The 27,209-nt window shown below is 35.7% G+C and overlaps 1 protein-coding gene across 6 annotated transcripts in view; it reads right to left on the bottom strand.

The window, feature by feature from the left end:
• The window catches only part of MBD5 (methyl-CpG binding domain protein 5), a 445,570-nt gene that overhangs the window by 115,658 nt on the left and 302,703 nt on the right, over nucleotides 1–27,209 (bottom strand). For all 6 annotated transcript variants that reach the window (XM_069066734.1, XM_069066730.1, XM_069066732.1 and 3 more), the window contains one exon: nucleotides 13,510–13,640. The gene's annotated coding sequence lies outside the window, so the exon portion shown is untranslated. The remainder of the gene's footprint in view (nucleotides 1–13,509; nucleotides 13,641–27,209) is intronic.

Consider the following 27,209-nt stretch of genomic DNA (forward strand, 5'->3'; position numbering starts at 1 on the left):
ATTTCTGCTTCCCCAAAATGACATCTGTGTATGTCTCTGAATGCAGTCTTTTAAAATATTAATACCTTGAATTCACATGTTGAATTTAATATAAAGAACTCAAGATAGTTTACAAATATCAAAACCATTATCTTCACTGTGGGGTTCATTAATTTTCCTAATATGCTTTATAATTCAGTCACTCTAGGTAGAGAATAAGGTATAAATTCAGAACTGTAGTGGGCCTTCTAGGATATTTTGTTTTTATATGTTGTCACATATATGTTGGGATCTGGATCATTATAGTAAAATCTGTTTTGATCCACAGGTTGGATTGTATTTCTATTTTAAAAAAGTATTATCTTCACTTACATTTTGCAAATGTTGTTCATATAAACAAACACCTTCAAGAAAAAGATACACATTTAAAAAATTTTTTTCTAGGAGAGGTTTCATAGATTTGTATATATGATGTATATATGTATGTGCAAATATGCAAATACAAATATGCATGTGCATACATATATTCACAATAAACTCCAGTGGCTCTGTCACCTCCAAGATCAAAAATAAAACTCTCTTTGTCCAAAGACCTGCATAACCTAGCCCAATCCTCCCTACTAGCCTTCTTACACCTTATACCCTGCCATGTACTCTTTGATCTAGTAATACCAACCTCCTTGCTGTTCCTTGAGTAAGACATTCCATTTCCTGACTCTGGGCATTTTCAGGTTGTCTCTCACGTCTAAAATGCTTTCCTTCCTTCTCTCTTCCTGTCTTCCTTGTACTCCTTCAAGTCCTAGACAAAATCCCATTTTCTTTAGGAAGCTTTTCCCTTTCCTTCTTAATTACAGTGCCTTCCCTCTGCTGATTAGCTCAAATTTATCCTCTTTAAATCTTCTTTGCATGTTGTCTTCTCCATTAGACTGTGAGGTCCTCAAGCACAGGGTATGTCTTTTGACTTTCTTTGTATCCCCAATGCTTAGCACAATAACTGGCACATAGAAGGAGTTTAATGAAGCTATGACTAACTTTATGACTGATTGATATACATGTGGTACAAGCATATACATATGTACATACAAATAAAATGATACATATTGCTATGTGCATATGCACCCACAGCCATGAGTGCATACATGAATGTACAACACAGGTATATGTATGTGTGAATGTATAAATATACACATAGGTATACATACACAGAGGATAAAAACTGTGTCTGTGATTTTATTGGCATAAAGAGTTCCCAGTTTAGGAACTACTTCTGCCAATGAAGGTCTAAACCTCTGCAATTTACAATCTTAGAGAATGGCTCAGAGTACTGTGAGGTGAAATTACTTGTCCTGGGTCAGAAAGCCAGTATGTTTCAGTGTAAATCCAGGTCTTCCTGGGTCTGAAGAAGTGTTGCCTGATCACACACAGAAACCCATTACAAAATTATTATACTGATAATTACTAAGCTAATCAAGTCAATAAAAAGCTATTTAGAAAAAGACTTTCTTTTGCCATCTTAGCTGTAGTTAATAGTTTTTATAGTATAAAAAGATGATACTAATGCTTGCAAGTTTTCATCTAATCTGTAACATTATATTAAGATTTTAAAAATTCAATTGTAAGTTCCTCATTTTCTCCTTCCTACCTCCCCTCCTCATCTATTAAAAAAGCAAAGAAACCAAAACTATTACAAATATGTATAGTTAAGCAAGACAAATTCCATCATTATCTATGTCCTATATATTATCTATATATTTAATGTACACATAAACATGTGTGTACATGTATATGAGTATACACATGCAAATACTTTAATTTGTACTGAGTATATCACCTCTCTGGAGGTAGAGAACATATTTCATCATGAGTCCCTACAGTATTGTGTTGGTCAGAGTTCCTAAGTCTTTCAAAGTTGTCTTTATAGTACTGTTTGTATAATAAACTGTTTTGCTCATTTCACTTTGCCTTAGTTCATAAAAGTCTTCCCAAGTTTTTTCTGAAATCATATCCTTTCTCATTTCTTACAGTACATATACCATAACTTATTCTTTTTTCCCAGTTGATGGGTACCTTCTCATTTTCCAATTCTTTGCCACCATTAAAAGAAGTGTTACAAATATTTTTGTCCATATGGGTCCTTTTCTTCTTTCTTTGATCTCTTTGGTTTATAGACATAGTGATAGTGTCATTGGGTCAAAGGGTATGCACAGTTTTATAGCTTTTTGGGCATAGTTCCAAATTGCTGGACCAATTCAGAGCTCCATGAATAGTACACTAATATACCCATTTTTACACAGCTCTTCCAGCATTTGTCATTTTCCTTTTCTGTTAACTTTGGCAATCTGTTGAATCTGAGGTAGTCATATTAAGATTTTTAACACGAATATTACGCAAGGAAAATCATTAAACATAGAAATTTGAGAGAAAATTCTGTTTGAAAATTATCTTTCAAATAAGTCACTTAAATTAGTAGAGTGTATGGGTAATCTTTTGAAAAATGAGATACAAGTCTGTAAATACTTAAATTCATTAAAAGTATTGATGAAGTACTTTTAGTGCCAAAAGAGCCATTATAGATCATACAGTCAACCTATGCATTTTACAGATGAGGAACATGGCTCTGAAAAGAGAAGTAACTTGCCCAAAGGTATACACTAGTTAGAAACAGTTAGGATTAGGGCTTGGGCACAATGTTCTTATTATCACACAGCCTCCTAGATTAATAAATTATCATCTCAACACTACTTCATTAATTGAGGCTACCAAAAAGGGTCTTGACTGTAAAATGATGGTTGAAGTGGGGTTTAGGGTATAGAGCTGAATATTGAGTCAGGAATTATGTGTTCTAGAGTTGGGCCTCAGCCACTATGTGGCCCAATTTAGGCTACGTTTCTAACTATTAAGATGATTCATACAACTGGGGTCCAGTTTGTGCCAGATTGAAAATCTTGTATTTAAGGAGGACATGGATGCCACAAGATTTGCAAGACTTGGGCAAGGTAGTTTTCCAACTGAGGCTTGGGAATGTTACATGTCTTTTTTCCTACTTCATAGGAATTCCATTCATATAAAGAGAAAATTACCCACACCCTTTCACTTCCTAGAGGACTCTACCACTTTTGAGTGAAATCTTTTCAGGCAAGTATTTATTACAATGAAAAAAGCAGTTTCACTTCTAGGGATATATAATTCAATGTATGAAAATCTGAAATTTGATTTTTGCTACACACAAGTAACAAGTCAGATTTATTTTCTCTTGTTTAATTAATTTTCAAGACAAAGGCTCTGTAATAAATATTTTCTTTTTTTTTTTGAAACAAAGATATAATCTCAACCCTAAATTAGGAAATACCACTTGAGGGACTATACTATGATTAGATATGAGAAACAAATATTGCTATAACCATAAACAGAAGGAAAATAACAAAAAATGCATAATGAACCTTGAATAGCATCACCTTAAATAAAAACATGATTATTTTATTATATATTTATGCTAGAATTTGAAGTTGTTATTTAATTTTTATTCAACATATTGATTTAATTTAACATATTACTTACAAGATCAGGTAAATACCAATTGTATAAGCTTTTAGAGACATTTAAAAACCTTTAAAAACCAGTACTGCTGAACAGGTTATACCCTATAATTCTACTATATGGAACTAGAAGGTTTCTGAGACTTCACAGTAAATAACAGCAATGCAGCATATTCTACCTTGGTTTTCAATATCTAGGTCACATGAACTATTTCGAATGCTGCAAATATAAAATAACACAAAGTAGGTAGATTTTTGAAAAGTCAACAGGAAACAATAGCTTACTTAGGAATTATGAATGAAATGTATAGCATGATTGGGGTGAATAATAACTTTGGATTAAAACAGTATCCATTGTTGTAAAAATGGAATCACCCCTCCCTTTATATGTATATGAAATAAAATCCTTTAGGAATTTCATAGCCTTTAAGACAAAGCTTTGTTTTACAACTGCTATATGAGATATTCACATATAAAACAGAATAAATAGGCAGGTACAGATAAAACAAGCTATAGTGAAAAAACATTGCAATATCAACAAAAGACATACCATGCAATTTAGTAATGAATGCTACATTGGATACTAATTGGAAGCTATTGTTTCCAAACAGAATAATGGTAGCTACAGGCACTCACAGTAACATTAGAAAGCACAATGTGTTTAATCATATATCTCACAACTTAAGACCCATAGAGGATGGGATATATTTTAATTACAGAAAAGGCCCAATGGTTCTTGCATTTATTTTCAGATTTTCATGACAATTATTTTTCTTGAAATTTACTGAATCAATTATATGATTTTAATAATTCTTTTCTGTCCTAATTAGTTAATACTTGAAGTAATCAGAAAGTAAATACCAATTACATAATGTTATACCCTAATCTTGTCTATATGGAATTGGGAATATCTCAAAGAGAAAGTGGGGGAAGGGAACATAAATCAACATTACCGTAAAGTGCTTTTAAATGACCTGTAAAGATACAGTTTTGATATAGAAATCAATCCTATTATCATACAGATTTGTAGACTCTGTTATACTTTAAGCATAGTTATTCAAGCAAGATGAATATAGTCTTAAGTTTTCAAATATCTCAAACTAAGAGAAATCTTTCAAGTATGCAAGTAATTATGAACTTATTTTGTTGGGCATGAGGTTCTTTTAGGTGTATGCTATCTCACTTTATACATTATTTGAGGAAAAACAATGAAATAATCATATACTTACAGGTTTTAAAATTGGGAAAGGAATATTTATTACAACTAAATATAATGTAGGCAATTTCTGGATGGGCTTGTACTATCTGTTTAAACTGCTCATTCCAAATGGATTTAAGGTGCTCATAAGGGAAAAAAAAAATCATAATTTTTTTAGGAAAAGCAGTCCTTTTTGAAAGAAAGTTGCTAAGAATGCTAGGCAAGATAAAGGATAATATTTAGTGATTCTGTGAAAAAGAACGTTTCTACCCTATGTGAGCAGAATATTTAGTAGTGCCAGGACCATCGTGCCAGGCACTGTACTAAGGTTGTCAACATAAAAATGAAGGTGACATGGTTCTGCTGGGAGGAGGATGTTCAGGAGGGAAGCAACAGAACTTTGAATTTTCCACAATGCACAGTATTACCTTCTTAGCCTTCATGGGGCAGGTCCAAGGTCATCAGGAGGCAGTTTCACATTGTTGTTGTCTTTAATAGTCAGAAACTAGTCCAGTTGGCATGAAGGAAGGAGCCAGAAGGGAGGAACATGTCCAGTCCACAGTGTGGGACTGACTGGGATTTTTAGAGTCAGTATGGATTGGTGCTGATTTAAATGGAAACAGAAGTCAGTCCCCTGGCTGGTATTTGACCCAGACCAGCATGTAACCACAGATAAAGTGATGTTAAAGTAAGTGACAACAAACTGCTAATGCAGAAGTTGGCACTTGCTGGCAAAGACTGGCCATGCCCCTGGTGATAGCCTTCAGTAAGTTAGCTTGCTAAACTCAGTGGTCAGTGACTGATATCTATACCAGGGCTAAAGTGGGAAATCTCCACCCCCACCTTGGGCCATAGAACCAATGCCCTTGTGGGAGACAATCCATACAGCAGGGAGAGGTAGTAGGACCTCTGATGGCAAAGAAGACAATATACTATGTACTCATGAGAAAACTAATCTTGGCAACTGAGACTTGACTTGTAGAGAGGAGGAGGTCCCAGCAAATACCCTCCCAGAAGAGATGCTGTGACCAGAAGACAGCAAATATAAAGGTTCCTTAAACAGAGAAAAGACACTGAGTCCCTGCTCTCTCCAAGATTACCAGTGACCAAATCTAACCTTACCAAACTTTTCTCAATCCTTGTTGAAACGGAATCCCTGCAACATCTGGCTCTACTGCCTGCCTTTTCCTTCTGTACATGCTGTCCAGTCCAGGTTTTATGACTGTTCTCCATTCTCTTCCCACCCATCTGTTCCTTGTCACTCTTCTTTTCTGAACCTTCACCCATGTCATTGCCAATTAACCATGGGAGTAGGCCGAGGCTCTGGTCTGAATCCTCTTATTCTTTTTCCACTCTGAGGGAGAAGCAGGAGGCAGCATGTGCCAGGCTGGTCAAAACAAACAGCACCACAACACCAACCTTCCTTTAGACCTTGATGTAGATAGCCTTGGACACTGAGGCCAAGCACACTGGGAATGGCAGTGCTTCCCTAATAGCCAGACCTGCTTCTAGCCCAGTCTCTACAATCATTACTGGGGAAAAATTATTGTGGAGGCGGGGGGGCCACCTTCTTTGTTACCACCAGCAACAACTGCTGACTAACTACTTCGAACAGGCAGATAGGCAATGGAGCCTTGGAAGTGATAGCACCCCCCAAGACCACCAGTCTTGCTTCTAGTCTAGCCCTCACAGCCATTATACAGGGAACCAACTTCTGTTGGAAGGGGCCAGCCACCCCTACCAACTGTCACCAAGAGGACAGGCAAGGCACCCCAAGGGAGAGACAGGATGCTGCAAGTGCTAGGCAAATAAAATGACTAGTATCACTTTAATTACCATCTTTCCTCAGATCTTGATGGAGATAGCCCAGAACCCTGTACCTTGGGAGTAGCAGTTTTCCCATCCCAGTGCCCTTGGCCTTCATCCTGGGAGAACTTGTAGTACATCTGTGCAGTGCTGCCCAGAAACTGCTCCTACAGGTGCTATAGTCAAAGCTACTGAAAATTCATAACAGGGCCTAGCATATAGTAAGGCACTTAATTAATACTTAATTATTGACTGAGGCTGGAAAGATAAGTTGGGATCAGGTTCTATAGGGCTTTTACAAACCAAACAGAGCAGTTCATATTCAGTCTTTACAGGCAATAGGAAACCATTGGAGTTGACTGAATAGGGGAGTCATGGTCAGATCTAAACTTAAGGAAAATTACTTTGGCAGTGGTTTGTAGCATGGATTGGAGTTGTGATACCTGAGTCAGGGAAACCAATTAGAAAGCTCCTTCTGGGAATGGTGGTACATTTCTTTAATTGCTCCTATGAATAGGAAAATTCTATCATCTGATGGATCTCTTGAGCTCAGAAGTTCTGAGCTGCAGTGGCCTCAGCCAATCTGGTGTCTGCATTAAGTCTGGCACCAAAGTAGTGACTCCCCCAGCCAGGAGGCACCAGGCAATCTAGGAAGGCATGAATTATCCCAGGGCAGAAAGAGAGCAGTCAAAGCTCCTGGGCTTATCAATGACTACACTTCCAGCATGGGCAAGATTGGGAGACCCAGACTCTAAGGGAAGAAAAAAAAAAAGGGCTCTTGTAATTGTCCAGGTAAGAAGCAATGGGGGCCTGAATTAAGGTGATGGCTGGGTGAGGAGAGATAAGGCTTTCAATATGAGCTTCGGTAAAGACTGCAAGATTGAGCAGATAAATAGCTATTTGAGGGAAAGGAGAGTAAGGAGTTGAGATTAATGTTGAGGTAATGAATGTGGACTGGAAGGATGGTGGTGCCTTTGGCAGGAATAGGGAAGTCTGGAAGGGGGTGGAGTTCTGGGGAAAGAAAATGAGCTCAGTTTTGGACATAATGAATTTAGGACGTCAAGAATGAGCTCAGGTGCCACTGCAAGTGAATTTTCCTGGTCCCCTAGGCTACTGGTGCCTCCTCTCCATGGTTATCTTTTATCTATTTTGCACGTACACTGTCTAAAGACATATGCACCTTTATGTGTACATGCAAGGTTTTAGAGGGAGAGATTTGTTTTGGATTTTTTCTTAGGATCTCCAATATTTAGAACAGTATCTGGCATGGGTGCTTAATAAATGTTTGTTGAATGATTAAGTGAAAAACAAATTTAAACAAAGGATGAGGAGGCTGTAATAGTCTTAGAAGGAAGCTGAAAACAAGATGAGCAATCAGATATTTCCTTTTTTTAGGTAACAAAATTGGGTCTAAATTAAAAATCACTGACATTGAAATGTTCAGTAAACTTTCACTTTATATCATTGTAGGGGAGATATAATTCCTTTGAACATAAATCTGTAGAAAGGTAACACAAAAGAATCCCAAAGCTGAAATTCCTTTTAGTTCTGTTATTATTTTAATCAGACACTCAGCACATGAACTGCACTACTGATAGGGTTGAACACACTGATAGGGTTGTTATTTTTGTGATGTTGCTGTGGTTGTGTGTATGTCTAAGCTTATGCATGTGTGTGTTCCCAATCATTTTTAGGAATGGATGGAAAAATAAATGTATTTGCCTTAAAAAAAATCTGTTTCAATTCACTTCCTCAAAGAAAAGAATCCCTCAGAACAGAATAATATTTGCATCTAAGAAGTCTACCAATGATTCTAGTTTCAGTAAGACATTATCTTTCCAATTTGAGCTTCAGAATTCTGAAAGTCCTCAAAGGTAAACTGACAGATATAGGACTGATGGCCTCCTATAATTCAAAAAATATCATACAATTTAAAGGGCCATTAAGAGACTCCCAGGCTGACTGACTAGCCAGAAGTGACTAATGTCCTAAGGCTTTGCCTAGGGCCTATAATCTCACCTAATAATTATTCACAACCTCCTAGAAAAGCCTGAAGCTAAAACTGTGATTGCTATTTAGAATTAAATACCTTGAAAATTTATTTAAAAACTAACTCCTTTCTACAATTTCAGGGTTTGTTTAATTCATATATATCTTTAGAGGATTAGCTGAAGGAATCATGAATGTTAGACAGTCAATCTGTTCCATCAGTTGTTTTCTACTGAAAATTATAATGAAGTATTTTAATATTAAAAAAATGCAGAACAAAAAACTGAAAAGAATTAATGGTGAAGGGTAAGGAGGTAATAATGGAAATAAGAGTTAAGTAAACTTACAACTATATAGAGATACAGATGTTTCTTATGTACACACACACCTCAAGACTTTTCCCTTTGTAAATATAAATAAATGTTTACAAATATTAATTCATATATTTAGTAAACAGGAAAAGAGAGGATAAAACAGAATCTCCTGCAATCACATGCTTCTTTTATAGATACTACTACTTTTTCCTATTCAGAATCTCAAAAACATTCTTTCTATATACTCTATATACTTTCTATATTTCTAACACTGACTTCAGAAACTCTCTTCTCTCTGTTTGTCACTTTGTCTAATTCAGTGGTTCTAAAAGCTAAGAGTAATAGTTACCTATGTTATCTTGGATATCAGAAACACTTAAAGCAAAGCCTTTTTTCCCCTGTAACTTCTCACTCCCTTTCTTATCCACTGATTTTATTGGTGCAGAAGTAGTTTAAATTTATGTAACTCTAAATGATCTATTCTATCTTTTGTGATTACCTCTGTTCTGTATATATACCTCATCCAATTCTCTTCTAATTGTTTTTGGGTATGAACTTTAATATTTAGGTTGCACATTCATTTTGAGCTTATTTTGTCACATGACATAAGATGGTTTTTGAAGATTAATTTTGCCTATTTTGACAAGAACTTCTAATTTTTTGCAGTTCTTGTTAAATAGGAGTTCACTCCCAAGTAAACGATGTTCTCAGGTTTATGAAACATGGAGTTGAGTTTAATTTTTAAAAATTCTTTATGTAGTTTCTTTCACTGATCTATTTTAATATTTTTAAAACAGTGCCAAATAATTTTAAGAATTAGTGCTTTAGAGCAGAGGTGTCATACTCACAGAAGGGCTATGCAAGCAGATTAAAATGTAATTGGGAAAAGTTTAATAAAATAAATACAAATACAGTGCAACACAGATAGTGCTAATTTGTGGTTTTCTAAGTCAATATGCAGCATGCAGGGATAGTTTCTATTTGAGTTTGGCATCACTGCTTTAAAATATAATTTGAGATTTAGAAATGGTATTTTACCTCCATTACTACTGTTTATCTTCATTAGTATCTTTGAGATACTAGACTTGTTCCTTTGAGTGAATTTTGATGTTATTTATCTAGAATCACAAAAGTATCCTCAGAAAGTCTGGTAAAGCACTAAATTTATATATTAACAGGTTCTGTTGTCATTTTTATTACACTGGCACAGCTCAGCTTTAAGCACTGAATATCAATCCTATTATTTAAGTAGTTATTTCTTTTAGTGTTTTGCAATTGTAGTTATGCAAGTCTCTTGGTAGACGGATTCCCAAATATTCTATGCATGTTATGGCTATTTTGAGTAGGATATCCCTTTCTATTATTTCTTTCTGGATTTTGCTGCTGATTTTTGTGAATTTATTTTGTATCCTCTTTTATTGCTGCTAACAAAACATATATAACCAGTAGTCATTTCTAATAAGTAAATTGTCATAGAGTTCCCAAAAGAAGAACAACAAACTATTAAAAACTGTATAAAAGATTTATGCAAATCAAAAAACATCTATAAAGTTTCATATTATACAGGGCAAACTATCAAAATGCTAACAGGTGGGAATAGTCAATGTTGGAGGGGTTCTAGAAAGATAAAGACATTAATATATTGTTTGTAGAGTTGTGATCTGACTCAAAAATTCTATGAGGAATTCCGAATTAAATTAAGAAAGTGACTAAAATGTCCATGCCCAGAAACTTTACCCAATCCTATATCCCCAGGAAGTAAAAAATGGGGGGTGGGGAAAGGTCCTACATACAACAAAATATTTATAGCAGTATTTGGACTCCTACCCTTGAACCACCCATGGCTTCTGCCTTATCTTGCCAAGTTCAGGTCTCTTCTGAACTCTTGGCAATCTCAATGACATGCCCTCTCCATGTGGACCAATCATCTAGAACCACACCCCCACTGTGACAGGAGGGAGTTTGCCTCACGGTGCCAGGGTCCAGGTCTCCACTGCACTTATTTGCCATTTCCATGTCATGCTAAAGTGAATATAGCACCCCACTCCACTGTATTTCTAGCTCCCTTTTATTTCTCACCCAATGTAACTATAAGCTTTTTGAGGAGTGGAGCTGTCTTGCTTATTTGCATTTGTATCTCTGACACTTTGCATAGTCTGGCACAGAGTAAATACTTAATAAAGGTCCTATCTACCTATCTATCTCTCTATCACATGAAAACAAAGTTGATGGCCATAAACTAGGCCAGCAGTTGGCAAACTCTGGTCCAAAAAGGCCATTTAAAAAATGTAAAAACTATTACTAGCTAGTGAGTACAAAAGCACTTGGTGGGTCTGATTTAACTTGTGGGCTATCATTTGCTAACTCCTGAATTAGACAATATCTAAATAAATGAGATATAGGAACATAATGGGATATTATGCTACATAAGAAATAATGTATACAAAGAAGAAGCTGGAGAAGCACAGGAAGACTTAAATTAACTGATGCAAAGTGAAATATGCTGAAAGAGTAAAACAATACTCAGGGTAACAATAATGAAAGTGGAAAGAAAAACAACAAAAAAATAGAAACAATGCTGTGAAATTATAATGACCAAGTTTGGCCCCCAAAGAGCAGATATGCACTTCCCTCCCTTCTTTGCAGAGGTGGAAGACAACGGGTGTGAACACGGCACACGGTGCCTGACTTGGCTGATATATTAATTTTGCTGAACTATTTTTTCTCTTTTTCATTATCTGTTATACAGGATGGTTCTCTGGGCTGGATAGAGAGGAGAGATATAGTAGGGAATAGAGATGTAAAAATAAAAGCTAGGAATGAGACTTATTTTTTCTGACCGTTTAAGTATTGATTTTACAAAGGTATTTTCTGAAAGTCTTAATTATAAGGGGAAAGAACACTGGTTTGGGAATGAGGAGACCTGGGATTTAATTCTTACTGACAATAACTTTAATTCACAGCACAGGATCACAGATTTAGAGCAGGAGTGACTGACCCAAGAGGCTTCTGAGTCCAAATCATCATTTTACAAATGAAGAAATCGAGAGATTGGGTGACTTGCCCATGGTAACACAGTTAATATATGCCTGAGGCAGAATTCAAAAGCAGGTCTTCCTGACTCCAAATATAGAGGTCTATCTACTACATACCTAGTTGTCTTCAATTCAATACAGTTCAAATAATCTTAGATTACACAGCTTCTGTAAACGAGACACTTTGCTTGGCACAAGAAATACAAAGACAAAACAGAAACAATCCTTCATCTCAGGGGGCTAAAATTCTAGAGTGTGGGATGTCAGAGGGATAATTAGCTATATGACTGTGCAAATTACTCAACCCATCTGCAAAATGAACAGTTGAATTAAAGATCTCCAAGGTCCTTTTCAACTATAAAAATTATATGATTCCATTCAAACTACGTAATTCATTTCTTGATTTCAATCTTTCCTTTTCAATGTGCATTACCATTTACTTTCCTTCTTCCTCTGTTTTGGGTCCAATCTAGTTAATTGAAGAAAAACCACATCTGACAGCATTCTTTTCTCTTTGGATTACGATGTATTATTTGCTACATATCTAGTTTATACCCTATGATGTCTTTTATACACTAAATCTAGGACAAAGCTCTAGGGCAATGGTTGAAAACTGTACATCTATTCCAGTCTTCTTACTCCCAATTTAAAGATTATATTACCTGTGTCTACAGATTTTGATCTTTCACTATTAGATGTGCTATTTGTTGAATTACAAAACAAAATGACATGAAAAGCAGAATTCTCTGACGCTAAAAGGTCATATATTTATAAGAAGAAATGTTAGTGTCTTTGAGAACTAGATCACAAGAAGCCATTTACATAGCCTATTTCTAAGTCTTAGCTCTGACTTATAATATAAAAACCCTATTCAAAACTCAAAATGGGATGAGTTACTTTCATCATGACCAATATCCTATAAACTACTCAGATATTAATTCTTTATAACATTTTACATCTGGAATGCCAAGTTATTTCAAGTAAGAAAATACACTAAAGATATATCAGCCACATTTTGAAAAGACAAAATTATTCTTAAATTTTAATTTAACTTAAATTAAAAGACTTGGGGAAATAGTCACAGTAACTCATTTGGAAGTTTAACAGCTAATGTTCTTTCAAGGCTATAAGTATATCATATATACAATGGGTGAAAAAGAGACTTGGTTTTTAATGGAATATAAGCATTTATCTATGTACCATTAGGTGCTAAACAGAAGTGTACTACTATTAACTTGGTCTGTGGTCCATGAGACAGGCAATATTTTTGGTGATACAAATTGAGTTTTTAGATTAATTAAATATTGTTTTCTTAAGAGAGGCACATATTTAATTGTAATTTCTGGTGGAACTGTGTCCTTCCTTAATGACACATTTTGATATCTACGGTATTGTTACACCCAGTGGAAGTTAATGATTTAAGCAGGGTCTTCAGCATGTAACAGGCATAAAGGAATGTAACATTTGACTCTAACCTGAATAATACTTTTGCCTATCTGAGGACATCTGGTATTTTCATCTACAGTTATCAAATGTCTTTTATAGTTACTGGAAATTAACTGTATTCAGAGAAAGAGGACAGATAAAGACTGTTCAAAATGGGAGGGAAGAGATGGAGAAAAAGATACAGAGAATGTATATTCTATACTTACCCCAGAAGAGGAACTGATAAACCAAACCAATCTTCCAAGGTCCACTGCTCACTGGAGAGATCAAATCTCTCAAATTTTTTATTATATCTTTATGATTCCTGGTTTATATAGTAAAAGAGCACCTCTTTTTCCTGTATACAAAAACCAAAACAAAACAGGTATGCATATTTATTTAAGGATACTGTTTCAAAATAAAAAAAATAGACTTCAGATTACTTATTACTTTTTTATTTATAAAAATAGAAGTCACTGGCAAGAGGTTCCATAATGACACTCTATAGGAGGCAAACTATTGTAAAGAGGATACAACATATAAAACAAATTTACATTCTCTCTTTCTCTCTCTCCTCCCATTTTCACACACTCTCCCTCCGCTTCTCTTAACATCTGAAGAAAAACCACAGTTTACTTCATCTGCTATAAAACATGACACACTTTCAATAACAGACCTTAAAACTAAGACCAGAAATCTGTGCAGTTATATATATTAAAAATTGGAAAGGTAAAAAGTAGTTAGGAACGATAAGGTTTTTACATACTCTATGAATTTTTACATTCTTGAATGCCCAAAACAGAAGTTATCCAGGTGGACTGAGAAGCAGGGAGAAGGTAGAGGAGAATAGGGATCATTCTCATGGAGGATGGGTTACTTTGGGTCATCATGCCTAACTTGGGGAAATAGCAGGGACAGCTTTGTACACTACAGAGATTACAAATATGTGTCAGATTTGTAGAGTTTAAAATATCTCCTTATGTTGACTTTCATCACATCATAATTTTATAAATAGCATTTAAAATTGTGTCATGCACTGTCAGTAAGCTTAGTCCCTTAGTCCCTGGAAAGTCATTTAAACTCTGTGGGCCTCAATTCACTCCTCTGTAAAATAAGTAAGTTGAAAGACCATAAGCTACCGGGAGAAAAATTAATTATTCAACAAGAATCGAGGAAAAAAAATATCAAAATGTAGTTGGGTAGAAATTAGGCTAAACTAGCATTTTAGATCATACAATGGTATAAATAAATCTACAATGATCTAAATCTAAATGTTCATATTATTAAAATCATTAGAAGAAAAAAGATTCCTCAAACAAGGTAGAGGTGGTCATAAAATCTAAAACTCCATAAAACTAAAAATCTGTTGCCTAAAGAAAATCAAAGTAGGAAGAAAGGGAAAAAAAAATCTCAGTGAGAAAACAAAAGTTTCAAACACCCCTGTAACATAAGATTGGTATTTGTGATCTAAAGGGAACAGACACAAATATTTAAGAACAAAAGTAATTTCTTCATAGTTAAACAGTCAAAGGATATGAAGAGTCTAGAGAGGGAGAACTGCAACTATCAATGACAAAATGCTCCAACTCACTAATAATAAGAAAAATTTGATTATACACTTTAAATTTCACCTCATACTAATCAAATTTGAAAAGATGACAGAAGACTGAAGTAGTCAGCATTAGACAGTCTATGAAAAGGCAGTCACAAAAATACACTGATGGTGGAACTGTGCCTTGTTCCAACCATTCCAAACTAATTTGGATTTTTGTGTGTGTGTGCGCGAAAAATCATTAAACCATTCATATCTTTTGAGTTAGTGATCTTACAAAGGTCTATACTCCAAGGACATCAAAGACAGAAAGGGCTTATATATAATAAAACTTTCATGCAAGCTTTTTTGTGTTAGCAAATAGCAGAAACAAGGTAGGTGCCCATCAACTGGAGGATGGATGGTTAAAAACGTGGTGTGTGCATGCGATAGAAATGATTAATATAAGGAATTCAGAAAAGTATGGGAAGACTTGTATGAATGGGTAGAGAGGGAAGTAAGCAGAACTAGGAGAATAATATTTAAAATGACTACACTTATGAAAATAAAAGCAACACTTAAAGGTAGCAGAACCCTGAGTAAATATAATAACCAATCTTGGTACAGTAACACAGATGATGAAATGCCATTCCCATCTATCTGTATAGAAGCAGGGGTCCATGCTGCAGAATGTTCCTTATTCTGTCAGATATAGCTGCCAGATCAATTTATTTTGCTTAATATTTTCTTTGTTAAAAAGGAGGGCATTTTGGAAAATAACTGGTGTAAAATTTTAAAAAGCATTAAAAACAACAAAAGAATTAAGATACGGAGACTGAATGATTTTTAAGGAATATTCCAGATCGAGCTCTATGATGTCATACTCCCAAGAACGTCTCCCAATCTGAATTACTATAGAAAATCTTCTAATATTCGATGAGTGGAATGAACAGTTTCATTTTCTACAATCTGTCTCTATGTCACTCTTACAGTTTCCATTTTAAGCATATCTAACTTTTTAAAAACTATGAGTACAAGGAGAAATAACCAAACTAATTCTGGCTACTATAGGACTATAGTAGTCTCTAGGAATACAGTATCTATGAATTATCAAAAGAACTATATGATTAGTTCAATAAATATTTATTGATTGTTTATTATGTGTAAGGTACCATGCTAGGAAGTACTGCTGAGACAAGCAGATAGTCTCCCAAGGTAAATACTTTGAAAGTGATGATACTCGTTTGACAGAATAACAAAGTTTTCAAGTTGGAAGGGGCAAGCTATCTAGTCCAACCCACACTCCAAGAGAATCTCAGATTATAGCATTCTAAACATTTAATCTGTATGGCCAATGCACTCCTGAGGCAGCACATTCTATTTTTTGATAGCTCTAATTGTTAGGAAATTATTCCTGACAAATAAAAATTCATCTTCTTGTAAGTTCCAACCATTGCTCCTGGTTTTGTCTTCTCAGGCAAAAAGAAAAGTTAATTCTATCTTCTACATGACAGTCCTTTAAAGACTTAAAGAGAGAAAGCTCTCCTGCTTCCTGTATCTAGTATCTTCTCATCTCCTGGCTAAACACCTCAGTTCCTTCAATCTAGTCTCCTAAGAGCTTTTCATAAAGCTGTTTGCCTCCTGGATGGTCTCTAGCTTAAAGAGGTCCCTCAATGCAACACAGTACTACAAATATGGTTTTCCCAGGGCAGACCTATTTTCTCTTTACTTCTGCAAACTATGCCTCTCTTAAAGAAGCCCACATTCATTTTTCTAGTAGGCAGAGGACAGTTGATTTACAGTGCTTACCATTCACTAAAATCCCAGATTTCTTTTAGAAAAACTACCACCTAACTATATCTTTATCATCCCATAATTATGAAACTGTTTTTTTGAACCAAACAGTAAGACTTTTTATTTATTCTTATTGATTTTCATCTTATTAGAGTGAGCCTGATACTCTAACTTATCAAGATCTTTTTGGATCCTACCTGTCTTGCAGAATCTCAGTCATCTTTCTCATCAACATCACATTAACACAGCTGTCAAAGTGATATTACTAAAGCACAAGTCTGTCACTAGTTTCCTCAATAAATTCTATTGGTTCTCTATTCCTCCTGGACCAAGTACTGACCTTTCCCTTTGGCACTAACAGCCTTTAACAACTAGGATTCAACCTATGTTTCTAGGCTTTTTATTAGTTCCTTCTCTTCAATCACTTTATGTGCCAAAATGGCCTTCTCACTGCTCCCTGAATATGACATTTTATCTCCAGTATTAGCTCCTCTGCACAAGCTATCTCCCATGCCTGGAATGCCCTCCCTCTTTCCTCTAGCTTCTGAGAACCTCTAGTTTCCTTCAAAGCTAGGCTTAAATTCTGTCTCTTATATAAAACCCTTTCTTGAGCCCCACAGTTGCTTTCATCTCCCCTAGAAATTACCCTGAATTTATTTTGCATATGTTTAGATGTACATGTCTTCACCAACAGAATATAACCTTACTGACAGGAAGGACTGTTCATTTTTTTTTGTCTTTGTATCCACAATGCCCAGCACAGTGCCTAGCATACTTTAAGCACTTAAAAAAAGATAATTTACTGAATGGTCATCATTTGTACTCATATTAAAATGACTGATAAAAATGTTAAAAGCACATATCTTTGAGGTACTCCACTGGAGACTTTCTATGAAGCTGAAATTGAACCATTCATTATTTTTTTTTTGAGGCTGGATATTCAGCCAGTTCAGAATTTATTATTTTGTATTGTTCCTTTCCTATAATCCATATTTTCCACAAAAATAGTATGAGCTCCTTTATCAAATACTTGGGCAAAATCTAGATAAATTGTCTTAGTGAGCTGAAGTCAAGTCCACTCACACATCTAGAATTTGTAAACTCTATTCCTTTTTCTTTTTATAAAGACTGGGACATTTGTCCTTCTCAAGTCATGCAGGATACTGCTTCCCTTTTTATTTATCTTTTTTTTTAAAGTAGGTTGGTATTATAACATTTATTAAAATAATATTATGGGTTAATAGGAACAGCAAAGAACCAAAGAATTAAAATGCAAGTTATGTAAAATCCCAAATAAAACATGAATGTGTCTAATATATCATTCAGTAGCTAACTAAAAGCCCAAGAAAGACAGCACTCTCGACATAATAAAGCACTACAAAACAACTGGCAATTTTCAGTTAAAAAACTGTGGGTTTTACATTTTGTATCCTTTTCTCGATCAGGAAAAAAATTCTTTTGAATGTTATATAACATACATTGAAAACAAGACAGAAAAATACATTATAGACTTATAACAATAGCTGTAAATACATTATCTTACGTGTTTCTCATAGGCAATAGGTAGGTTATGGTATATACACAGCATGAAACTAGTAAGATAATAAAGAATAGACAAAAAACATGTCAACTGTACAGTAGCATACAAGTGACACTCCCATCTACTCACTCTAAAAAATAATTACATGATATTATCAGAAGAAAAGTCTTATAACTGCATATTTACTTCCTATTAAAATATATAGTTTTAAGACTTTTTCCATTTATCTTTTGTCACTGATAATGACTTAACAATCATACCTGCCAGTACTTTCATAAGCTGGGAATGAAATTTACTTGAACCAAATGACTTGAGGTCATCAAGAGCAATGAAGTACCTTCTATCACTGGCCGTCCATACAGTACCTCCTGGCTCTAGACTGTGTAACCCTCCCTACTCCCTTCTAACTTGTCACTATAGCTCCTGTCCTGGGTACTGGGCTCATCATTGGAGAGTTTTCCATATCTAGCCCAGACCCAGACCCATCATATCCAAGAGTGTGCCATTCCAGCTCCCCACACCCCCAGGCCCTACTTTTGCTTTCTTATTTCTAGTTTTAGGAACACTAATCAAATCAACTGTACTATTCCTGGAAAGGACATATTACTAAATTCCCAGATGACCCCACTCACCATTCCTGGATGTATAAGATAAAAACAACCCTTCATAACCACTATTCCTCTATATATTGTTTACTTTTACTATTAGAGTATAAGTTCTGTGAGTATAATAACTGTCTTGCTTTTGTATATTTGTATCCCTACATTTTATATTTTGTATTCTAGCACTTGGACCTGTCATACAGTAAGTTCTTGGAATGCTTTTTCAGACTTCTGGCAAAGGTGGCTGCCTTAACAGTGGCTGATAACTCACTTCCCTTTTATCTACACTTACATACCAGAATGAAAAATCATCAAGAAAGGCAGGTGCAACAGATAGAGGACTGGACCTGAAGTCAGGAAGACCTGAATTCAGATCCTGCTTCTGATACTTACTAGCTGTCAGATGCTGAGCATCTTACAACTTAACTTCTATGCATCTCAATTTCCTCATCTGTAAAATGGGGATGATAATAGTGTCTATATACCAGGGTTGTTGTGACAATAAAATAAGATAATATTTGTAAGGAGTTTTACTTTGTAAACCTTAAAGCAATATATAAATGCTAACTATAAACTCACTGAATTCTTCTATCTAAGAATTACAGAAAGAGTCAGCCAGCAGCCTACGGGCAATAAGGAAGGGGGTTGCCAGCTAATTCAATGCCAGAGGATGCAAACAAACCAGAGAAGGGCCTGAGAAAAATATAATCAGCAGGCCTTGATATAGGGAGGTAGCAAGAGAGGAGGGCTCTCAAAGAAGACTTGGCAATTTCTACTCAAAATGAGAGGAGATACTGGAGTGTGATATTCCATTTGCAGGTTTACAAAGAAGAATCACTTATTTGGCAAAATAAAGTAGAATCCTACAAGGTAAAAAATGGATTTTTAATTGAACAGAGGATTATCAAGCATTTCTGATGAAAATATCTGACCTGAATAGGAACTCTAAAATGAAAACACAAGAATCAATAGAAACCTAGAGAGGTAAATTTATTTGTACAACTGGAAGGGGATGTATATAACATTTTAACAGAGAAGAAATACATAGATGTATCTCTAAAAAATAAAGGATCTTGACTGACTTAAATAAGAAAAATAAAGTGTCCTGGGGGTGGAAGCTGTTTGGAAGGTTTAAGGAGAGAAAAGAAAAGGTAGAGCAAAAGAAAGTATAAAAGGGGAGAGTACAAAAGATGTAAGATAAAAGGCCTATTCTCTAATAGTTACCAAACTAATTGAAGAGAAGAACTGCACAAATAAAACTGAGAACAACAGTAAAATACAAGTGCCAAAGAAGGCGTAGAGAGAATAAATTCTGCTGGAGTTCAGAGGAAGGAGCACTTGCCTTTGGCTTCTGGTGAACAGTAATTTGATTCAAAGGAAGTAGAAGGTAAACAGCAGACTTAAGAATAGGCAGGATTTCACAGCTGAAAGAGGACATTCAGGTAGGATGAATAGCAATGAGTAAAGACATATAGGCAGGAAAGCATAAAGTATGTTTTAGATGACAGTGAATAAGGTCAGTCTGATTGATTACAGTGGCTAATGGAGAAGAATGAGAAATGACATTGAAAAACGAGGTTGGGACAAGTCTATCATGGGACTTAATATCTAGGTGAAGGACTATGAATTTGTCCCACAGACATTAGGAAGTCACAGAATGATAGAATTTCAGAGTTGGAAGTTACCTCAGAAGCCTTCTAGAGCAAATGGGAAAGTAGAAAACGTCTCCCTCCAAGCTATACATTGCCAGTTTCCTTAACTGACTTCATATAAACATGAATTCAAGGCCCCTCATCTCACAGATTGCTTAATGTAGTTTCCCAGAAATGAAGTGAATACAATATCCCAGACTGGGGGCGAGGAGTGGGGGTAGTCCTGACCACAGCAGAATACACAGTGATTATTAACCTATTATTTGAAGGCCTATCCCTTTCTCCATGCTGCCTGAGACTGCACTGACAGTCTCTAAGCAGGTGAGTAAGATGATCAAAGCTGTATTTTAAGAAGATTAATCTAGAATCATTATGTAACTTCTATGGGAAGATACTGGAAGCAAGGAGCCCAAATGGAAGGCTTTTCTAGGCACAAAGTAATGAGTAAGTTTAACTTTTACTATTAACAATGATAAATACTGCTACAACTACTGAAAATAGAAGTAATTATGGAATCTGAAAGGCAGAATATCCACTAAAAAATCACTAGAGAAACAAAGTGCTCAAAGTTAAACTTCAATAAATTAAGTGATCGATATTACTGAAATAAAATGTTCTAAATATTACAGCAGTGTATTGATGGATTTAATTTTTAAAAATGGCATTTGATGAAGTATATGCTAATTTAAAAAATCTAAATCTCTACATTTTCCCTTAAAAATTTAAGTCAAGACATAAAATATATACAACGAAACATAAAAATACAGATGAATCAAGACAACAATAAAGAATAAAAAATAAAATCATTCACATATATAAAACTGCTCAGGAGAATCTCGAGAAACACTGTGGGCTTATCTTCTCTCCTACCCTTTGATACTTCTGTTTATCCTGCTGAGTTATTGTGGCAAGTGTGACTGCCTGATAGGTGGATATTAACAACTTTCCATATATTAGTTACTGAATTTTGCTTTCTTTGTTTGGAATCTTGCTTTTACATATGTTAGGAAATATTTTTTTGGCAGAGTAATCTTATCCTTTAAAGCAATTAAAGTGCACTGAAAACACCAATGAAGGAAATACCAATTTGTTGGTTTTTACTATTAGATATTTTTGGCAAAGATCTAGTATGATACTGGGCATCTAGGTGGTGCAGTGTACAGAGTGTAGTAGTACCTGATGTCAGGAAGACCTAAGTTAAGATTTGACATCAGACACTTAGCAGCTATGTAACACTAGGCAAGTCACTTACCTCTCCTTGCCTCAGTTTCCTTTTCTGTAAAATTATCTGGAGGAAACAGTAAACCACTTCAATATGTTTGCCAAGAAAACCCCAAAAGGGTTAATGAAGAGTTATACACAACTGAACAACAAGAAGTACAATGCTAAGATCCAGAAGGCATAACTGATTTGAATTTATAACATTTCTGTTATTTGATTGGCAATATTCGTAATCTGCAATTTCATTCCATTTTCCTAAGTTAGATAAAATGGTACAAACTATATCTTAATACTATTTTTTATAAATGTTTGTCGTTGAATTGAATTTTAATTTATACATAGTTCTAAAGTAATTTTTAAAAGGGTTCACTGTATGGTAGACTTTGCCTTCTTTTATATTCTTATAAGAATGCCTGAAATGAAAATGTGAATATCTTTAATTTCTTAACTATCTTGGAATGTTTTGAATGTATTGGAATATAAAAAGGGTAGACTCCAAATCATCTATATGAATGCAGGTGGGTTGTCAAAAAGTATAAAGTATCATTAAAGGTTGAATAATATTTAGAAAATAAAGAAAATGAAGTTTAATATTCCATCAAGAAAATCAGAGTATAGCTTTTGACTTTATTGGATAACCTGGCACCACAGTAACACATATAGAAAACTTTTATATGTACTTCTATATGTTTACATATATATGTATATGTATGTGTGTATAGCACATCTAAAAATTAAATAGGAGAACAAAGGAAAAATGTCCCTCCAATAGAAAGGTTAGGGAAAAATTTTAATGGGTAATACTCCAAAGTTAGAAATAGATGACAGTTAAAAAAAATCTTTAAAGATAAGTACAAATTGTTGCTGTTAAAATAATAATGAAAATATTAGACTACATTAAAAGAAACAAGAGTATTCATAGTAAGGGAGATAATAGTCTTCCAGATTCTGTGCTGTCCATATTACATATGGAGCACTGTGTCTGGTTTGTATGAGTTTTTGAAAAGGACAGTGATAATCAGAATCTATTGGGAGTAGGGGGAGGGTTTGAAGTGGCCTATATAGTGAGACCCTTTATGGAGCTGGAGTTTATTAATTCCAAGTTCAATAAGGCAACAGTGTAATGTGAAAACTAAAAAAGCTGATGTAGGGGTGGCTAGGTGGCGCAGTGAGTAGAGTGCTGGCCCTGGAGTCAGGAGGACCTCAGTTCAGATCCAGCCCCAAAGACAACACACACACACACACACACACACACCCACACACACACACACACCTAGCCGTGTGACCTTGGGCAAATTACTTAACCCCAACTGCCCTCCAAACCTCCCCACCCCCCAAAAAAAGCTGATGTAATCTTGGACTTCATTAAATACAAGTGAACAAAAACAGAACAACAGAAAAATTTTGCTGAATTTTGCTCTGGTCAGACCAGAGACCATAAGTACTCAGTACTGTATGACATAATTTGAGAGACATTGTCAAGTGGAAATACCTATAGAGAGAAATAAATAGGGCAAAAATGGGACTTGAAACCATGACCAACAAAGGACTTGAAAATAATTTGTTTATGGCTAGTTTAGAGAAAAGAGCTTGGGCATTGGGCACCTGGAAAACTGCCTACTAGTATGAAGTACTACAAGAGGAAGAGTTCTTACCCTGTGTTACTCCCGAGGGGCAGAATGAAGCAGAAGGGGTGGAAATAAGAAGGAAACAGTTCTAGATACATAAAAGGAATGACTTCCTAATCATCATATATAGCTTATATAATGATGGAAAGGGTTGGCAAAGTAGCACTTTGTAGTAGCTAAAACGGTTCAATATTGATTGAGTTCTTTTTAAATATTTGGAAAGCTCTTCTGGCAGGGTACCTTTCCAGGCTGGATGACCATCTGTCATAGACAGTAGAAGGGACTCCTACACCAGGCAGGTGCTAGATTAGATGATGTCAAAGTTCACTTATAATGAAAAAAGAGTAAGACATTACTCTGGAGTAGAAGACAGTATGGTGGTATGACTTTTTTTTTTGCTTTTTGGAGGGCAGTTGGGGTTAAGTGACTTGCTCAAGGTCACATGGCTAGTTTTTTTGTTAAGTGTCTGAGGCTGTACTTGAACACAGGTCCTCCTGACTCCAGGGCCAGTGCTCTATTCATTGCGCCACCTAGCCGCCCCCGATGGTATGATTTTACATATTTAGAATATAGTGGATAGAAAGCTGACCTGAGAGTCATGAAGACCAGGGTTCACTTGTTCTTGTGACACATGTTATGTTCTCCGGGGGCAAGTCACTTAACCTCTCAATGCTCTGAGCAATTCTTTAAGACTATACATCTAAGAACAGTTTTTGAATTTGCACTAGTAGATAGTTTCCCAAATGGGAATCTTCTACATCAATGAAACCATATGTCTACTCTGAAAAAAGCTTAAATAAATTGAAAATCTAAACTCCAGTAACATGAATATATGGAGATTAGGTCCACAAAACAAAAAAAAAATCTCTACTAGAGTATAAACTCCATAAGGTGAAGGATTATATTTTATCAAGACTTTTTATATCTTTCAGTGTCTATTCTGTTTGAAAATGTACTTGGTAAATATCTGTTGAACTGAATTAAATTTCTGAAAATTTGTATAGTATTAAGGAGAATCCTAAAGAATAGAGGAAGATTGGGAGCACTCCGCAAGATCTTCAAATGGAAATGTGCTGAAGATTCTGACTGTTTGACAACTACTCTATCAAGGATTAAAAAAAAGACTAGATCAATCATGGAGAATCTCTAATTAGTGAATTGTGATAACACAGGTTATCACAAAGAGATAGCAAGAAGCCCACGGGGAAAGGGTCCAATCAGAAAAGCCTTTCCTCAAGGCACTAAGCAGGTAAGCTTAACCACAAGAACATCAGGGAGGTCCAAAGCCTACAGGTATGTACCAGGCAGGAGTATAGGTACCAGGATCAAGCCAGATACCTGGGGCCTGAAGTTGTGTGGCTCCAAGCCTGGTTTTGGTATTAGAAGCTGGCAGGATTTGGGTTGGGAAGGCAATTGTCTATGCCACTCTGGATCAGAACACCCTATGCAGATATCTCCTTCTGCAGGTTACTGGTTAGCAGCTCCTAACATCATTGAATAACAGTACCAATGACCCAGATACCAGATAATACAGTTCAGTGCTAAAGAGGGTTTCACATTTCTTCCAGAATGGAATAAGGACTAGCCACAAAAGAAACCCCCAATTTAAGAAGTAAGGTTAGGCAGTAACAAAGGCTGAACAAAGGTAACTGAGAAAAAGGGAGCAATACAGCTAGTTCTGCCCTACCACCCATAATCCCAATCTCTTCCAAAGAGATCTAGAAGATGCATCAGAGAAAATTTTGATGGGGACATTCAAGAGAGATACAATAAGTCATTTTTCCAGCCCAAGCTGGCATTGGCAGAAAGTTCTAGTAAAGAGAGAGATGGGGTCTGGTCAGGATTGGTTATTCAGAGAATACTCCAGTACTCTTTAGTACATGGACAGGCTCTGCACCAGGGCAAGAGGAAGTCTCAGAACTGTTTGGCATGATTGCAGGGGTAACTGGTGCGATCTGGAAGCTCTGTCCAATTCCCTGGAGCCATTCCCTGGCTCTGGGTAACATGGATTGAGAGTGTCATGAAGAGGGTTACCTATAGGCCCAGGAGCAGCATTCTGGGGTAAAGGAGCAGCAACAAACCCCCAGGCTGTGTATGAGCAACACAGGTGTGGCTCAGACTCTATTTAGGAAGTGGGCCTACCACTCTGAAGCCTGCAGAAGAATAGTCAGGGCAGGAATCTCAGCCCTAATGGCAGGTACACTTCTGTCACTCTGAAAAGGCAGAGCTTCCTAGCTGGCTGATTGTGGCTGACTTCACCAGCAGTTTGCTGTTGCTCAGACCCAAACTCAGATCAGGAACTTGCAGAGATCACATTAGGGAAGCAGCTATCAGACTCTGTCCTGGATGAGACCATTCTGAGAGCACTGAAAACCTGTTGGTTCCCAGCACGAGCTGACCCCGAGATCTTGGAACAACACAACACTTAATATCCCAAGAAAGCATCACGAGGAGGCTGATCCCAACATCAAGTCTAAAGAAAGGAAGTAGGCTAGAAGAATGAACAAACAAACAAAAGAATCCCACCATAAAAAGTCATTATGTTAATAGGGAAGCTCAAGACACAAGCAGAGAAGAAGAAAATGACTCAAAAATATCTCAAGCAAAGCCTCGAAGAAAAACACAGTCTGTGCTGAGGAGATAGAGTAAGGATCACACAAAATTTAGCAGCCATAATTATCAAGTACTAGAGAGCTTAGTATATGATATTTCAGAAGGATATTGTTTTATACATAAGAATTTACTCAGCAAAACTGTGTGTAGTGTTATGATGGAAAAAAAATGGTCAGCTGATGAAGAGGAATTTCAAGCATCCCAACGAAAAGACCAGAGGAGAACAGAAACTTTGAAAGTTAAACAAATCATTTAAGAGAAACATAAAATGGTAAACAACATGAAGGAATTTAAGAAACCAAACGAGGCTAAACTGCTTACACTGAAATATAGGGAGACGATGCCTGAATCTTTTTTGAATAATATTATCATCAAGAATCACAGAGGGGGTCTAATTGGACAAGGCCTGGGTGTAATTCTGTTATGTTTTGATATTAAGAAAAAATTCGGCAAGATTAGAGAGATGCAAATCAAAACAACTCTGAAGTACCATTACACTTAGATTGGCTAGCATGGCAAAACAGGAATGGTAAATGATGGAGAGGATGTAGAAATGTTGGCACACTAATTCACTGTTGGTGGAGCTGTGAGCTGATCCAACCATTCTGAAGAGCAATTTGGAACTATGTCCAAAGGGATATAAAAATGTGCATACCCTCTGACCTAATAATACTACTTCTAGGGCTATATCCCAAAGAGATCATAAAAATGGGAAAAGGACCTATGTGTACAAAAATATTTAGAACAGTTCTTTTTGTGGTGGTCAAGAATTGGAAATTGAGGGGATGCCCATCAATTGGGGAACATCTAAACAAGCTGTGGAATATGAATGTAAAGGAATAGTATTATGCTATAAGAAATGATGAATAGGTAGACTTTAGAGTACCTTGAAAGGCTTATATGAACTGATATTGAGTGAGGGGAGTAGAACCAGGAGAACAATATACACAGTAACAGTCACAGTGTGCGAGGACTGATTTTGGTAGACTTAACCCATCTCAGCAATGCAAGGACGTAAAATAATTTCAAAGGACACATGATGTAAAATGCCAGTTACATCCAGAGAAAGAACTATGCAGAGTGAAGAAGACTATCTTCTTTTTTGTTCTGTTTTATTTTTTTCCTTTCTCATGGTTTCTCCCATTCATTATAATTCTTCCATGCAACATGACTAATGTGAAAATGTGCTTAATAGGAATGTATATGCAGAGCCCATATCAGATTGCAAGACATCTTGGGGAGGGAGAGAGAAAGGAGGAGGAGAAACTTTAAAACTTATGGAAATGAATGCTGAAAGCTAAAAATAAATAATTTGATAGATTGGGAAAAATAAAAATAAAAAATAT

Source organism: Petaurus breviceps, unplaced genomic scaffold (genome assembly GCF_028583685.1).
Source record: "Petaurus breviceps papuanus isolate PSGF00001 unplaced genomic scaffold, PetGlider_PUasm1.0 90723, whole genome shotgun sequence".
NCBI classification, from domain to species: Eukaryota; Metazoa; Chordata; class Mammalia; order Diprotodontia; family Petauridae; genus Petaurus; species Petaurus breviceps.